Here is a 19,009-nt window from a genome sequence, read left to right as displayed (position 1 = left end):
AAATACATTCATAGTATACATAGAAAACACGGAACACACTAAAAACCAGACTGACAAACAATCATACTCAAATATACAAATTAGAAATGTTAGTATCTTGAGAAATCGAACCCTCGACCGTCGGAAGTAAAGCGGTGTTCTAAAACGCTATTCCACCGAGGCCGTCGATAATATTTCGAGGTTTTTAGAATCCATACATATAAATAAAATTGGAATGTCTGTTTGTAATATTGAAATAACCGTTTTTTACTATATACATATGAATACACGAAAATAACATTTTTTTCAATTTTTGTCTGTATGTCTGTCTGTTCCGGTTAATTTCTGAAATGGCTGGACTGATTTTGACGGAACTGTTTTTGGCAGGTAGCTGATGTAATAACTAGGCACTTAGGCTACTTTTATTTTAGAAAAATAAAGTTAATTTCCACGCGGACGAAGTCGCAGGTACAGCTAGTAATGAATATAATACAGTTACTGTACAGGATCTAATAAACATAAATAGCATTATCAATCTATTTCAGCGCAATATCTAATAATCAAGCTACGGCAATCAATTCAATATTACATTATCCGAAGTAATTACACGTAATTAGATACCTATATACCATTATCTATATTATTAGTGAAATCGCGTTTAAAATCAGACACTTTTGTAATTGTTGTTCTAGGTATCATATTCATTTGTACATTTTATTGATCATTGTACTTTTTGTTGAAAATTTCATAATTATTTTTTTTAAATTTGTGATATTTTTAAATTATATATATATGTGTAATAATGCGGTAAACACTTTTCTACTTCAGATTTTTTAATTTTTGCGTTTTGTTTTTAAATTGCGTCATTTTTAATGGGTAGACTTTTTCTATAACTGATTAGAAATCTAATACAAAAAACTAATACTGGCTTCTGACATTTTTCATTTATAATGCCTAATTGTACTAGACTAAATATATAAAATTCTCGTGTCGCGATGTTTGTGAAATTTTCTGTGCATACCGGCTAATTGTAAGAATCAGCCAGCATCTCCCTTGACTTTTTGCAGCCGAACAAAAGATACAAGAGTCAAAATGAACGCTAAAATATAATCGAGCTGGCGGCTGATGATATGCAATGCGGCAATATGTGATATGCAATCAAGGGAAGACGTTGATTTTTTTTTAATTACAAGTATTAAACAGCTTTTGAAGCACGGTTACATCTAACTTGATATTGGTACAGATTATTTGCTTAATCAGTTATACAGAGACAGAATGAAGAAATAATTATTCTTGTTATTATCATTATTAAAAACTACACATTAAAACTTAGCCGCAAAAGTGTATCTTTGCACTTCGCTAAGGTTGAGTAGTAAATAATGTTATTATAGCATTAAATCCATAATTAGAACAATAATTTGATGCTCAATAAAACAAATAAATTATGATATTTCTAAAAATTCAATCATACATGCCAAATAAGAATAGATTTTGATCATTTTTTATAGAAAAGTATCTATTACCCTTTTTATATCAAACTGCTACTAATACCACTTACACCAGCTTTGTCGAAATAAACAAAACTTTACATATAATTTCATACCTATATTGTTAGATATTAGTATTATGTTATTAGTAACAAATAAACTTTCTATTACAATTAGGATGTCAATAATTATCAGACAAGGTGTGTGCTTGTTTAACGACATTGTAGTAACAATTTAAAAGTATAATTATAACTAATTCGAATGACCATACAAAAATTTAAACGAGCGATTAATTAGAGCGCTTAAAAATTGATCAACTTTATTAGTCGGTGATATTACACAAATGCCTACTGGTTTTGCATAATCACTTGATCTAATCTCTAGACGCTCCAATAAAACGTTACTCATTCATTAAACTTAATTAACAACTCAAATTATTTTTGCTTTTCACTCACCTGAATAACAAGTCCGATATCCGTTTAGTGAGTAATCACATCACTAAATCGTTCATTCAATCGAAAAATTAAAGTCACTACAAAAAGAACAGATTAAAAAATTAAAAACTCAAATTCTAATTTTGAAATAAATCGCACTTCCGAACTGTCAACGCATTATGGCGCGAATAGTCGAACGTTTCGATAAAACAGCGATTGCGAGAAACGGAACGTGCCTGTGAGGAGTAACGTTGTACTGGCGCCTTGCAATCGGCTGTGTGGGTGCAAGCGACAATGTGCGACGAGGACAGCTAGCGAGCTGTTAACGCGGCGATCCTCACAGTTAGACTAACTCACATCCAAATCGCTTAATTTTATGAGTTGTTGCCTTCTCCACCCCCTCACCGGGTAGAGACGATGTAACTTTTGCAAGACGTGGTATAAAACATTAAGTTTACCAATTTCACATACACTGCGTTAGATTTTTTTGTAATATTATGATAGACAAAGCTTTAAAACCACTAAGATTATTACAATAAAAGTAATACTAACAGATCACACGAAAACAATGTTAATCCGTTAATGTGTCACTGCAAGTCATATAAATATATAAATCAATAATAAGTACATATAGATGATAATATCAAAAAGCAATTATCATTTCGAATTACCTTTAGATAAAACTATAACACTTATCTATAATATAATTTTCAAACTGATACAACGAGGGCCCATTTTCGAGAACAAATAAATAAAGGTGATAAAATTTTATCAGATAATTATTGGCAATTGTTATTGCCAATTTAAAATATATATAGTCATGACTTGTTACTGTTGCAAGAATCATTAAAACTGGAATGAATAAATCATTAACAAAATATTTGGAACATTGCGGCAGAAGTAGGTGTTTATTTTACCTTATACTTAAACAAAGTAATGTATAAATAATTATTCAAAATATAAATTAAAATCGTCCTTTAATAAATTCTAAAACAACATTAAAAATTAAAGGAAACATTGTAATACTTATTATCTTAAAACGTTATAATTGCGCTAAAAGATAAGTTATAAATCATGATTAAGCTACTTATTCTGTTTTTAATAAATACTTATTACTCTAATTCAAACTTCCACAATAGGTACTTAAAATTATGTAATAAAAATATGTGATTCTTATAAATTATATGATATAAATAAAATTATAGAATTGTCTCATTTTCATTGAGTATATTTAATGATTAATTGCAATTTGAATTATATTATAATGATATAAAAGAATTATAATTTTTAAATAGTAACTCAATATTGTATTATTTATAGTACTATTATATAATAATTTGTGAACTAAAACTTTAGAAATCATTTACTACCTCAGTACAAGGTTACATCGGACGAAGCATTTAGCGCCGGTACAGTAGCAATAACTCAGCGCAGGAAATCACGTCATCGCTCTATTACAGCTCCAACACAGGCTTAAGTTTACACACATGCGCACTATTAGCGCCTGTTATATGCATTTAATATACTCTCTATAAAATACAGTGCAATATTTTTTAAAAATATATTATTCACAATTTTTATATGACTTAAATCCAATTAAAGTTCTTAACATTTTTAATTTAAATTGTAACCGTGTAAGTATTTGCCTAAATGAATTAGTAAATTAATCATATTTTCTATATTTAACTCAAGGACTCTAATTAGTCTGACGTATCTATTTATTGTTTTACTTGTATTATCTACTAATTAACTTCCGCCATTTGTTTCATATTTTTGTGACATTACCTTCCTTTTCATCACTTTCAATCATTTCTTTAGTTTTGTCGTCAATGTAGCTATCATACAATAGTATGCTCCTCTATGAAAAGCAAACCAATTGCGCTAAAGATCTAAGATTATGATCATAATTTTGCATAATGTATTTATTAGGTCTTATTTATATACATAATGATTATTATTTAAATAAATATAATCAAATGATAATATAATTATAATCAGATACAATCTGTAATGTACCGGTGGACTATAAGAGTCTCAAACTGATAAAAGCACGTAGATTTTATATATATTTTAGTATATGTATTTAGTATGTATAGCAATTTCCCCAATAGCTCGATCCCAATCAATTATATAAAAAAATATCTCACATAAGAGCTGTTCTAAAAATACAAATTTGAAAATGAAAGAATGTTGTGGCAGATGGACGCCCACACAGTCTGATGTCGTATAAAATTAAATTAGATTAAGAATTTATTATATAAAATAATAACGTTATATTTATATACAGACGTGGTTCAGGATAGCATATTCCATAGTATGTATCACATGATATAATTTAATGTCGTTGCCTGATCAGGTATACCAACTAAATTTCAATTTCAATACTTTTAAATATGAAAGTTAAACAGCGCACGTTGTTTGAGCGTGCGTAGTGTAACTCTAATTGTGTGCGTTCATCGCTTTATTATTGCTTGATGTATCCGTATGATATGGAATGCGAGAGATGAAAGCATAGAAGAATAACCTAAGCGCCGCACGGATAATTCTCCATTAAATTGAATAGCAATTAGTGATGACGTAATAAGGATCAGTAATTAATTAGTGATGGTACAGTATTGTACACTACAAGTGTCACTAAAAAGGTATGGCCTTTGACATTACCTTATATATATATATATATATATAAATATCCCCTTGGGCACTTTGTGGCTCAGACGTGCCGTATAGGTAGTTTTTTGTTGATCCTTTTTCACTTGTTGATCCGGAGGCCTTTTGTTGATCTAATGCCAGCTGACGATATATAAATGTTGATCCTTTTTGAGCCACAACTGTCACGACGAGTAATAATAATAATTACGCGACTTATACACGATTTTATACAAATCCACCTTTTTGGCATACGAGCAGTTCTTGATCCAATTCAAACGGGCCAATCAGGGTGCAGCATTTGCCAAGGGCTTCCTCATTGGCACGTTTGGGCTACTACATTATGGCTACAGTAACTTAATAATGTCTAGCTAGTATTTCAAGAATAATAGTCTATCTAATCTAAATATTTATAGAAATCTGTCTGGAGTAACGTGACTCCAGATCAAACCTCAATACTTGTTATTTTTTGGACGGGAATCTTTTCTTTTGTAACAACGTTACTGAGCGAATAAAGAGAAGACGCAACGGCGGATCCAGGGGGGCGCGTCATGGAGGTCATGGGAGTCATGGGGGCGTCATGACTCTCCCCCCCCTTAGCCCAGGACTTAGGTAGACCACTAATTGAACTAAAAAATAATGAAACAGCAAATTTTTTTGCACGATCGGAGTGTTGGTGCAGTAGTATTAATTATAATTAAACATTGTTACTTAAAACATAACAGTTAAAGTACTATAACCCTAAAAGCAAAATAGGTATTTTCAAAATACTTTTTCAAAATAAATTACCCTTTGAGTTTTTGTCCAAACCTCAGATATTTTATTTATTTTAGGTATATCAATCATTACATAGTATAGTATAGTATAAAACAAAGTCGCTGTCGCATCTAACAAGTACATAAATAAAGAAAGAAGACTTTTTGGCTCTGAATATATTTCAAAAATCAATTACTTGTGTTAATCAATTTATATACTCCTTCTTATTTCATAGTACTTGTTTTGATCCGAATATATACAGATACCGTAACGGTCTATTAATTATGAATTTATTATACCTAACCTAGATATTTTGTTTTGACGAAACTCCGTGTAGTAGTAGTATCCGATAAGGGTATGCGAACCCTAAGTATTATTACAAAATGACCAGTAATTTCGAAGAAATAAGCCTTTAAATTTCAAATCAACTTACCAAACGGACGCTCAAGGTTCGATTCCCGCCATAGAATTTTTTTTGTTTTGACTTTATGTTATATTTTAAATTAACTATTTTAATAATTAAATGAATTTAATCGAACAAAAAGTTGTCAAGTATTAAATTAATTTTAATTTACATTAACTATTATACTTTCTGAATTGTAAAGCAGCTAACAATTATAGTAAGATCTTATAAATAATTAACACAACAACATTTCAAATGTATTTTCTTTATTATTACAAAATATTTTTTGTGCATGCTATAATAGTTAATGTCACTTAAAATTTATTTAATATTAAACAACGTTTTTATCGATTAAATTCATTTAATTATTAAAATAGTTAATTTTAAATATTACTTTAAAAAAAAACAAAAAAAAAGTCAATGGTGGGAATCGAACCCGGGGTGTCTGTGTGGTAAGTTGGTACACAGGTACACTCCTAACTAGTAAAATTAATTTAATACTTAACTACGTTTTTCTCGTATAAATTAATGTAATTATTAAAATATTAAATTAAAAAAAAAACAAAAAGAAGTAAATAACAATAGTCAATGGTGGGAATCGAACCCGGGGTGTCTGTGTGGTAAATTGGTACACAGATACACTCCTAACTAGTAAAATTAATTTAATACTTAACTACGTTTTTCTCGTATAAATTAATGTAATTATTAAAATATTAAATTAAAAAAAAACAAAAAGAAGTAAATAACAATAGTCAATGGTGGGAATCGAACCCGGGGTGTCTGTGTGGTAAGTTGGTACACAGGTACACTCCTAACTAGTAAAATTAATTTAATACTTAACTACGTTTTTATTATAAATTCATAATCGTATATAATCATAAATTAATTATTAAAATACAAAATAAAAAAAAAACCAAAAAAATAAATAATAAAAAAAAAGTGTAGGATTCGAACTCGGAGTATTACATTATTATATATATTAGGCATACGACTAGCCTTATGACTGTTACTTTTTTTTTAATCTATACATCTATACATGTAAATAAAATTGGAGTGTCTGTTTGCAATATTGAAATAACCGTTTTTACTACTTGCATATGAATATAAATACGGTATACACCAAAATAACATATTTTACAAGTTTTGTCTGTCTGTCTGTCTGTTTGTTCCGGCTAATCTCTGAAATAGCTGGACCGATTTTGACGGGACTTTTTTTGGCAAGTAGCTGATGTAATAAGGGGTAACTTACGCTACTGTTATTTTAGAAAAATAAAATAAAATTTCACGCGGACGAAGTCGCTGGGGCCAGCTTGTCTATAGATATACCGAGATTTAATATTTAAGTTGCTATTATGTTGTTGACAAAATTTTACTATAATGTTACTATTACGTTATCCTACACAATTTGTATTATTTTGGATGAATAAATAAATAAATAAATAATAATCTACACATCTATACATATAAATAAAATTGGAGTGTCTGTTTGTAATATTGAAATAACCGTATTTTACTACATGCATATGAATATATATAAGGTACATGTACCAAAATAACTATTTTTATAATTTTAGTCTGTCTGTCTGTCTGTTTGTTCCGGCTAATCTCTGAAATGGCTGGACCGATTTTGACGGTACTTTTTTTTGGCAGGTAGCTGATTTATAAGGAGTAACTTAGGTTACTTTTATTTTAGAAAAATAAAGTTAAATTCCACGCGGACGAAGTCGCGGGAACAGCTTGTTTTTAATAAAAACATCTTTTTTGTGGTACTTGAGAATGTTGAAGCCTGTTGTTTGTAATATTGAAATAACCGTTTTTTACTACTTGCATATGAATATAAATACGGTACATACACCAAAATAACATATTTTACAATTTTTGTCTGTCTGTCTGTTTGTTCCGGCTAATCTCTGAAATGGCTGGACTGATTTTGACGGGACTTTTTTTGGCAGGTAGCTGATGTAAAAAGGAGTAACTTAGGCTACTTTTATTTTAGAAAAATAAAGTTAAAAACCACTTGGACGAAGTCGCGGGAACAGCTAGTGTATAATATATTAGAGATACCTACGTGTTTTTTTATTGATGACTAGCTGTACACGGGATTTCGTCCGTGTGGAATTTAACTTTATTTTTCTAAAATATAAGAAGTTAAATTCCACGCGGACGAAGTCGCGTGTACAGCTAGTTGTCGGTAGTCTAGCGACTTAGCTAGCACACTGCTTTGATTCCTGCTTGGTGGTCGAGGGTTCGATTCCTCGCACGCTGCAAACATTTGTATTCATGAGTAGGATTGTTTGTAACGGTCTGGGTGTTTTCTATGTATAGATAATATATATGTATTTACGAAAAAATATCTTTGTATTTATATCAGTACCCATAACATAATCTTCAGCTAGCTTAACTTGGGTCTAGATGAAGCTATGTGAATTGTCCTGAGATTACTATTATTACTATAATAAATCTTTTCAAATCAGCCGATGTTTATTTTTGCCATAATACGTGCTGTTACCATGTGATAATATTACGTACGTACTTATTAAACCATTAACTTATTATTAAATTATTAACTATTTATACTGTTTTAAATGTGATGCGTTCATTATTTATATTTCCTTTGAATTAAAGACAAATGTATATATATATATATATACATTTATATAAACTTGCACACTTAGTTGATCCAGCCACGATCCGTAGATATTGCTGATTCCACTGTCTCTCTCTTTCTGTCACTATCTTTGTATTCTAATATGCGATGTTGCCGTTCCGGCATGGTCTCGGCCGGAACGGCAACATCGCATATGTTGCGCGTTGTTGCCAAATGTATTCGTCGATAGTAGTAGATACGTATACGCGATATATATTTTTTCAACAATTTCCTGCAATAGTGAATCCGTATCGGCAATTTTTTTTAAATGCACAAAGATTTTTTGGCTCTGAATATATTTAAAAATCATTTACTTGTGTGTTGATGAATTTATATACTAGTACATGAAGTACCTAATACTTGTTTTGAATTGAATAGGTAGCGATATTATGAATTTATTATACGTAATCTAAAGATTTTGACGAAATAAAAGTAATTAGTTATCTGTTAACCTTGACTTCATGCTGGCAACAGTATTATCAGATGATGAACATACTCTTCGAAAACTTACAGCAGAAATATCGTGTTTGGACTCATTAGATAGGTCTCGATGAATAGAGTTTAAAAAACTTAAAATAAGTGGTAAATTAGAAATAATGTATAAATACCCCTTACGTAAAATTCAACCACTTTAAACTTAATAATAATAATAATTAGGAAAAGAGAAAAGCTATACATGTACTGAAAGTAATTGATGTCTTCCACACAATATTTTCACTATTAAACAACTCTGTTTGTTCAGTAAAGTGTAAATACACTGGTAACCTTTAATCATATTTTATATGCAAACATTACATATACAAACCCTAAAGTTTTATTTCAGAATAGCCAGTAGTTTTGAAGAAATAAGTCTTTGAAATTGTACGTGTAACTTATATATATACTAGTTTTTTCACCATAACAAACAACACCAATATGGCCTAGTTAGTAGTTTACCTGTGTACCAATTAATAATAATAGTAATCTCAGGACAATTCACACAGCTTCATCTAGACCCAAGTTAAGCTAGCTGAAGATTATGTTATGGGTACTAGACAACTGATATAAATACAAAGATTTTTTTCGTAAATACATATATATTATCTATACATAGAAAACACCCAGACCGTTACAAACAATTTAATAATAAGTTAATAGTTTAATAAGTACGTACGCAATATTATCACATGGTAACAGCACGTATTATGGCAAAAATAAACATCGGCTGATTTGAAAAGATTTATTATAGTAATAATAGTAATCTCAGGACAATTCACACAGCTTCATCTAGACCCAAGTTAAGCTAGCTGAAGATTATGTTATGGGTACTGATATAAATACAAGGATTTTTTTTCGTAAATACCTATATATTATCTATACATAGAAAACACCCAGACCGTTACAAACAATCATACTCATGAATACAAATGTTTGCAGCGTGCGAGGAATCGAACCCTCGACCACCAAGCAGGAATCAAAGCAGTGTGCTAGCTAAATCGCTAGACTACCGACAACTAGCTGTTCACGCGACTTCGTCCGCGTGGAATTTAACTTCTTATATTTTAGAAAAATAAAGTTAATTTCAACACGGACGAAATCCCGTGTACAGCTAGTCATCAATAAAAAAACACGTAGGTATCTCTAATATATTATACACTAGCTGTTCCCGCGACTTCGTCCACGTGGTTTTTAACTTTATTTTTCTAAAATAAAAGTAGCCTAAGTTACTCCTTATTACATCAGCTACCTGCCAAAAAAAGTCCCGTCAAAATCGGTCCAGCCATTTCAGAGATTAGCCGGAACAAACAGACAGACGGACAAAAATTGTAAAATATGTTATTTTGGTGTATGTACCGTATTTATATTCATATGCAAGTAGTAAAAAACGGTTATTTCAATATTACAAACAACAGGCTTCAACATTCTCAAGTACCACAAAAAAGATGTTTTTTCTATCAAATAAACCGTTTTTATTAAAAACAAGCTGTTCCCGCGACTTCGTCCGCGTGGAATTTAACTTTATTTTTCTAAAATAAAAGTAGCCTAAGTTACTCCTTATAAATCAGCTACCTGCCAAAAAAAGTACCGTCAAAATCGGTCCAGCCATTTCAGAGATTAGCCGGAACAAACAGACCGACAGACAGACAGACAAAAATTATAAAAATTGTTATTTTGGTATATGTACCTTATATAATATATATAAGGTACATATGCATGTAGTAAAAAACGGTTTTTTCAATATTACAAACAGACACTCCAATTTTTATTAAATGTATAGATGTAGAGATTATTATTTATTTATTTATTTATTTATTCATCACAAAATAATACAAATTGTGTAGGATAACGTAATAGTAACATTACAGTAAAATTTTGTCAACAACATAATAGCAACTTAAATATTAAATCTCGGTATATCTATAGACTAGCTGGCCCCAGCGACTTCGTCCGCGTGAAATTTTATTTTATTTTTCTAAAATAACAGTAGCGTAAGTTAATCCTTATTACATCAGCTACTTGCCAAAAAAAGTCCCGTCAAAATCGGTCCAGCTATTTCAGAGATTAGCCGGAACAAACAGACAGACAGACAGACAAAACTTGTAAAATATGTTATTTTGGTGTATGTACCGTATTTATATTCATATGCAAGTAGTAAAAAACGGTTATTTCAATATTACAAACAGACACTCCAATTTTATTTACATGTATAGATGTATAGATTAAAAAAAAGTAACAGTCATAAGGCTAGTCGTATGCCTAATATATATAATAATGTAATAAATTCATTTAAACAGAAATTGCGGGAACATTATTTAAATTTGTAACTTTTTTACTGTCCTTCTCCTTTTTTCACATCTTTCTGTTATATCCTTATAGTTCTCTCTATATTTTCTGTTTTTCTTACTTTCAATTTGAGACTGTACTTATAATTTGATTATCGGATCATTATGTATTTATTTATACATTTATGGGTTATATTTACATATATATTTATGTATGTACATTGTTATAGAAATGTATATTTTGCTTATCTTTATAAATCTTTTTTTGACATTTCTTATTTATATTAGTGCACCGCCAATAATCTTTCGCTGCACCACTCATGGTTGCCTGGTAAATAACGCGGCAAAATATTAAGTCCGCCACATGTACAAATTTTTTTGTGCATTAAAGTTAAATAAATAAAAAAAATACAATACTGTTTAATGAAAATGCGTATTGTCTAGTGCTTTGAGATGTCTTAAGGATAACCAACAATAACCATTTTTTATCTTTTACATTTTACGGGAATTTTTTTTATCGTATGTTTCCCTTAAAATCATGTAAACTATGTTATTATGTCATAATCTAAAGAAATAATAATATTTTATAGTGAAATATCCACTATAAAATACCAAAAAGTAGCAATGTAATTCGTTACGCGCGAATCAGGTGTTATAAGGTCAAAGGTCGGTGCACCCCGCGTATTTGATAAATAGTGCTTCTCTGGATGTCTTTAAGAGAAAATGGCAGTATGTACGTGTATATGTCACACACAAGTCCTTAAGTGTTAAGTTTTTCAAATGTACAATAAAGAATAAATATTTTTAAGTACAGTACTTACGTACATTAATATAATACCTACTTTTTACTTGTATCTATTGTTATCAAAATTAAATTATAAGTTCTTAACTTGACCACGACTATGTGACCCTCTCTTGGCGCCAAAACGAGTGAAAAAATGAACAGCATACGACGACGACGCAGTACCTATAGAGTGGAGCAACTGCTTATTCAGTTTTATTCAACTATTTAGTCCCTCCACCGTTACAATGAATGGAGGCGGATATTACAATGTACGTAGCATTGCGAATATAAAATATCTAGATTAGGTATAATAAATTCATAATTCATAGGCCGTTACGGTATCAGAGCCAAAGTCTTCTTTCTTTGTTTATGTACTGTTAGATGCGACAACGACTTTGTTTTTATATTACTATGTAATGATTGATATACCTAAAATAAATAAAATATCTGAGGTTTGGACAAAAATTCAAAAGGTACTTTATTTTGAAAAAGTATTTTGAAAATACCTATTTTGCATTTAGTATTTGAAATACAAAAACAAAACTATTATTGTTTTTAGAGTGACATTTCTATGAATTCACTGTCGATAGCGAGCGGTGGGATGGAAAAAGATAACCGTTTATAAATATATAATAAATAGCCCTGGACAATTAACACAGACTGATACTGAACTGATATAGATATTTTTATTTTGTAAATACACATATAATATACATATAAAACACCCAGACCGATGAAAACAATCGATGACCGATGAGTACAATTGTTTGCACCGTGCGAGAAATCGAACCCGCGACCATCGGATGTAAAGCGGTGTGACCACCGAGGCAGTCGAAATATATAAATAATCTTATGAATTTAATTTATTCTAATTTGTTTGTGTGCGCGGGGTGCGGTGTACGGTGCTCCCCCTGCCTCCACCGTTGCTGGAGCTTGCATGTATGGAGCATTGCGAATATAAAATATCTAGATTAGTAAATTCATAATTGATAGACCGTTACGGTATCTATATATATTCGGATTAAAATAAGTATCGCAGTAAGGACCAGTATATAAAGTGATCAACACAATTAATTGATTTTTGAAATATATATACAGAGCCAAAAAGTCTTTGTGTATTCAAAAAATATCTAATTTGTTTGTGTGCGCGGGGTGCGGTGTACGGTGCAGGGGGGACCCTGCCTCCACCGTTGCTGGAGCTTGCATGTATGGAGCATTGCGAATATAAAATATCTACATTAGTAAATTAATAAATTCATAATTGATAGACCGTTACGGTATCTATATATATTCGGATGTAAATAAGTATCGCAGTAAGGACGAGTATATAAAGTGATCAACATAATTAATTGATTTTTGGAATATATTCAGAGCCAAAAAGTCTTTGTGTATACCAAAAATTTAGCCGTTCGGAGCCATTCAGTCACGAATTATTAGTAAAAAAAGTGTCGAGTATATCGTACTATCGACGAATATATATGGCCACATCGCAAAATAGAATGCGACGTTGCCATACCGCCTGAGATATACGCGATAGGAGTCAAGTTATTCAGTGCAAAAGGTGGAATCGGCAAGTGTTTAGGTCGTGGCCTGATCAACAAAGTGCCCAAAGAGGTGTTTATATATATATATATATATATATATGTATATTATACCTATGTATATATATATAAAGTGTCTGTTTGTAATGTTAAAATAATTGCTTCTTACAAAAGGTCAGGTCAGGTCAGAATATACGGTACATACGAATAAGTACATCCAAACAATAAAAATGTTTGTCTGTCTGTTTGTTTGTTTGTTCATGCTAATTTCTGAAACGGCTGAACTGATTTTGTAAAGACTTACACTCGCACATAGCTAACGTTATAGAGAGTAACTTAAATTACTTTACATTATTAGATAGTTAAATTATAACAATCATAGATTTTAGGGTTATGATACTATTGGTGGCAGTTCCCTATAGCGTTTCTATCACTCCCTTGAGGCTGACTAGTGGAGTCAGCCTTCATGAAAGTGTATATAAGCGTATTAGTGAGGAACCGAACTACAAAAGCCTTAAAACATCCTCTATTGTATTGTATCCCCTTAAGGGTAGCATTTTTACAAACTTTGAATGTCACATTTATTTATAAGTAATCAATAGCCTAAAATAAAGTCCAGCTTCTAGCATTAAAAATTACGATATTTCCAAATTATTATTAGTGACAATTTTTTCTTATAATGCATACGGCCCATCTGATGGTAAACAATTGCTATTATTTCAGCCGCAAAACAGCCTGCTTTGTAAGCTGTGTTTTGATTGTAAACTGCAATAAGGGCATAATTTTTAAGACCTTTGGAATGGCAACGCAAGAAATGTATCACGGTCGTTGCTGTTCATTTATGTAGTCGATGGTTACCTTACTATTAGGTGAACCGTCAGCTTGTTTGCCATTCGAATTCCATAAAAAAAGGAGTTGGACATCCAACTTGTTTTTTTTAATTTTTATACGAAATGAAATCGGCGAATTATAATTAACTGTGCCCGTGGTTACGTGAAATTTATAGCACAGGCTATAAATTTCACGTGGGTGAATGTTGTTCTGATGTATAAGCTATATTATTGTTAAGTTTCTTTAAAATCCGTTTAGTAGTTTTTGCGTAAAAGAGTAACAAACATCCATCTATCTATCAATACATACTCATAAACTTTTGCGTTTATATTATTAGTAAGAAGTAAGATAACGCTTTATACTATTCAGAGATTCCTTCTACGGCGTAGCAAATGCTACGAAAACATGTTGTAATAACACTGCTACGTACTCCATGTGACCTCACACTATCTATACTAATATTGTAAATGAAAAACTGTCTTTCTGTATATCACGTTTTCACGTATTCATAAAATTTTATTCATCTCAATGAAATTTGACATGATGAAGGTTGTATCATGGAAATGAATGGACATATAACTCAGAACATAAACGAAGACGAAGAACATAATATGTTAGCTGTAACCTTAAGACTTAGTCTATATAACATTTCAAATAAATTTTTTCTTCAAAATCATTATATCCATTTGAAAATTCTTCAATTTTATAATAGGCTTTGTTACTAAGAAAGTGTTTCATAAGACATTTGAATCTTTTTCTATCAAATTTAGGCCTTACTCTGGCAATTTGTTGCAGAACCTTAAGCAATTCCCAGTAGTGATCAAATTGTTACCTTTATTTAAGCAATATATATAATAAGGTGTGTAGATCAAATAAGGATCGAAATTTGATCACTGAATACTTGTAGTAGCTGTTATCAGGTTTCCGCACTGATTATTTGTCTCACTCATGTCAATAGTAGTGGAAATAAACAAATTAATATGAATCCAATAAGTAATGAAATTGACTTCCGGAAAATAACACCTAATTAGAAATAGAAATAATCTTTACTCAAATAAACTCAATATAATAAACACTTTCGAATAGTCACATTTTTTATTCTACAATTCAACCGAAACGCAGACTCATCAAGAAGAATGAGAAAGAACCTCGCGTGTTGCGTTTTTAAATAAATAAAATGCTATAATATATCCTGATACGTACATAAACATAAATTCCAAACTGTTTTATTATAAGTAGGTGCGGATGATTATTGTTATTTCTTTATTCCGAAAGCTTTTAATAGTGCCACTTTACGAGTATTATCCCCAACTTACTCGTACATATTACCATACATTTGTGTGACCGTATCGAGTATAACACGTTTATGACCCGATTTATGAGCCTGTTAACTTTCTGTTGGCGCGTTTCTTAGAAACGGCCATGTATATTATGGAATATTATTTTCTTGAATAATTGACCGAGTGTGTCAGTCGAGTTATGTGACACTTTTGTTAAAAAAAAATTGTTCAATTATCAGTCAGTTCTTTCCGGCTGAATTATTTGAACTGCGCAAAAAAGAAAATGAATACAAAAGATTACTTAAAAACCAAATACGAGTATCTAATATCATCCTCGCCGACGCGGGGTCGGCTTTGCTAATCTTGAGGCGCCACGCATTCCGCCGGTAAGCATCGTCATTTGACAGTTCCAACTCCTTCATGTCCCTATGGATATTTTTTTTGTGTATGATAATGGAATGGTGCACCCGCCTGCGCTAACGGTTTACGCTGGCGGGTCACCAGTGGAGGATGATAAGATGAGCATGAGGTCAGGTCAGTTACCCCATCGTGACAAATTCACCAGGAATTTAACACGATGGTTTCCAGGGGGAACCGCGTGGAGGTCGACCTGACATGGTACAGTGCTAGCAGTGGGGTTATCAATCCACATTACTAACAATCCCCTTCCCCCTATGGACATTAGTCAACCAGATAGTCGGTGGCCTGGCTCGCCCTTCTTTAATGTAGCCATGGACAAGCACTTTTCACAACGTGGTTTTCGGATTTACGCAGAATATATCCATACCACCTAAGTCTTCAGTCTTTAAGCTTTTCGGTAATGGACATCACTAAGAAAACTGCCCTGTATCACACCGAAACTGCCGTGGAATAACCAAATACGGGATGTATATATATATTTTTTTAATTTCTCGTCTGTGTCGTTTCTTATGTAAAATATGATAATGCAATGGTGCAACCGCCTGCGCTAACGAGTTACGCTGGCGGGGCCCCAGTGGAGGATTTTAGGGTAAGCATGAGGTTAGGTCAGTTAACCCATCATGGCAATTTATCATGGTGGTTTACAGGGACAATCACGTGCAAGTCAACTTGACATGGTAACAATCCTCTTCCCCAAACATTGTCAGTTGATTTTAGTTGTTTCATACATTTAAAAAAAAAATATATTTTAATTGTCACTTCGATCCGATATAATTTTCCGAACTGGACAAAAAAGCTAATGGTTTAGCACACAGCCTTGTTTCCAATAGTTGCGGATCAAATAAAATTATATAATTTTATTTGATGCCTCGCACGCTGCAAACATTTCTATTCATGAGTATGATTATATCTGTCTGGGTGTTTTCTATGGACAAAGATAATATGTATGTTACGCCTGCATTAAAAATGTATCTCAGTATTTATATCAGTTATCAAGTATCAATAATCCAAGCTTTGTTTAGCTTGGGACTAGATGACGCTGTATGAATTGTCCTGAAATATTATTATTATTAGTTAATTAAATGAAAACCCTTAAAATAAAACTTACCAATAAGTTCAGTTTATTAATCAAATCACTTGATGAGACAGAAAACAAATCAAATATGTCTCAGGAGGTATTTAACATAGTTGGTCCAACAACAATACACTGGATGTCAATATAAGTAGGCACTTTATCTTTAAATAACCCGAGCTGCCAACCGTGCCATAAAAACTAATCCCTTTTTTTCAAACAATTAAGAGCGAGCAATTAAAACGGCCATTTGGTTAATCGTTCCATTCTCGTACTAAAAAAGTCAATAAAAAAATTATGTTCCTCAAGATGTCTTTATCATGTGTACCCCGCTTTAGTTTTTTGTGACACTCGCTTATGGATTTAAACTGCCGATGCGCTATAAATGTTAAGCATTGCTGTGTTGCCAGTATTGAGGAATGTTAAATATTAACTTATTAATATTATAAATGCGAAAGTTTGTTAGCATAGATGGATGTTTGTTACTCTTTCATGCAAAAGTGCTGAAAGTTGATGAAACTTTATAGTAATATAGCTTATACATCAGAATAACATATAGGTTAAATATACCAACCGGACGAAGCCGCGGGCACAGGTAGTTAAGATATTTATGTCGTCTGGAAGAAATCGCTATTTAGCGATAAGGCCGGTATTGGTAAGGTTGTAAATAATCTATCGGTTAATAAAAAAGCAGTAACATTGTACCAATAAGTAAGACATTGTATTAATTTTTAAATTGTATTAATTTTAGTTATACTGAAAACTTGTACCTAAGTCACGTCTGCAGTCACGTATTTCGTTTGAAGGGTTACCCATTTCAGGGTGCAAGATGTATTACAAATTTCATTGCCCACTTTACAACCTAAATACAGGTTTAAAGCAAGCTCGATCTTGCCTTTCTCTATTTGCTCTCAATAATAATTTTCATAAAATCATCGTGCCATATCAAGATAACAATCGATGATATGGAACATAACAGTTATCATACGAAAATTATATTAACATAACAATTATCATGGGAAAAATAAGTGAACCTAACAATTATTATGCAAAAATTATGAAAAAATATTATAAATAAATTTAATTTATTCAAATTATTGTGTAATATACTGACAACACTGAAATCCTATCAAACCTTTACGATAAAATCCACAAAATGTTCGACTAAGCACGTCTTATTGTCATTATATACGGTTCAAATTGGATTGTAAAATAACAACAGAAACTGCTATAAAGCCGTGCACACACCACGTGAATAATGAGAACATTAGAGAGAGAGAAAAAATGAGTTATCCTTTTATATAACATAATACGGTATGCTATTTCTATTCAATTTAAATAAAAAATACTTACAAATATTTTTTTATACATCTGCTTTTTGGTTAATTGTTTTATAGTATATTTGTAATTATCGGGACTAACTTATTGAAAATCGTACAAATAAAATAGAAACTTTAAATTAACAAAAATTAAATATTTAAATTGACATTCAGGGGGCGTACTATGAACTTTTTAAAACCCGGTCAGTTTCCAGGCAGTTCAGTTTAAGCCGTAAACTGCCTGGAAATAAGAGTTCATAATACGCCCGCAGTTCTACAGTTTCTTACATTGTTTTGGCTGTTACCGATTCAATCAGTAACTAAATGTTTTGTAGAAAGAAATAAAACAATGAACAATCCTACATTAGCAGAAAAATTGGTCTCATTTCTGCTAATGTAGGAGCAGAAAATGAGACCAATTTTTCTAACTGCACTGTCCAGATTGTATGACAGATGTACATCCGAGCGAATCTGAACCTTGCAGTTAGCAAAAAATTTAATTAACCATAACCTAAAGATAAATAAATTTGTCAAATTTTCCGATATATAAAGATAAAGTATTCCTGGTTACATTATCTCTTATCACACTACATTAAGTATCCAATACCGACAATAACATAAAAATCTAATAATAGGTAACAATTTAAT

At 31.3% G+C, this 19,009-nt stretch overlaps 1 protein-coding gene across 1 annotated transcript in view; it reads right to left on the bottom strand.

The window, feature by feature from the left end:
• LOC131852139 (homeobox protein DTH-1) overlaps window positions 1-2,227 on the bottom strand; it is an 86,770-nt gene extending 84,543 nt beyond the window's left edge. The window contains exon 1 of the mRNA XM_059202779.1: window positions 1,922-2,227. The gene's annotated coding sequence lies outside the window, so the exon portion shown is untranslated. The remainder of the gene's footprint in view (window positions 1-1,921) is intronic.
• Window positions 2,228-19,009: the final 16,782 nt, after the last annotated feature.

This window comes from Achroia grisella, unplaced genomic scaffold (genome assembly GCF_030625045.1).
Source record: "Achroia grisella isolate CSIRO2021 unplaced genomic scaffold, CSIRO_AGI_Agris_v1 utg840, whole genome shotgun sequence".
In the NCBI taxonomy this organism is placed as follows: domain Eukaryota; kingdom Metazoa; phylum Arthropoda; class Insecta; order Lepidoptera; family Pyralidae; genus Achroia; species Achroia grisella.
Note: the sequence above shows the minus strand (reverse complement) of the source record. Positions and strands in the feature narration are given on the sequence as shown.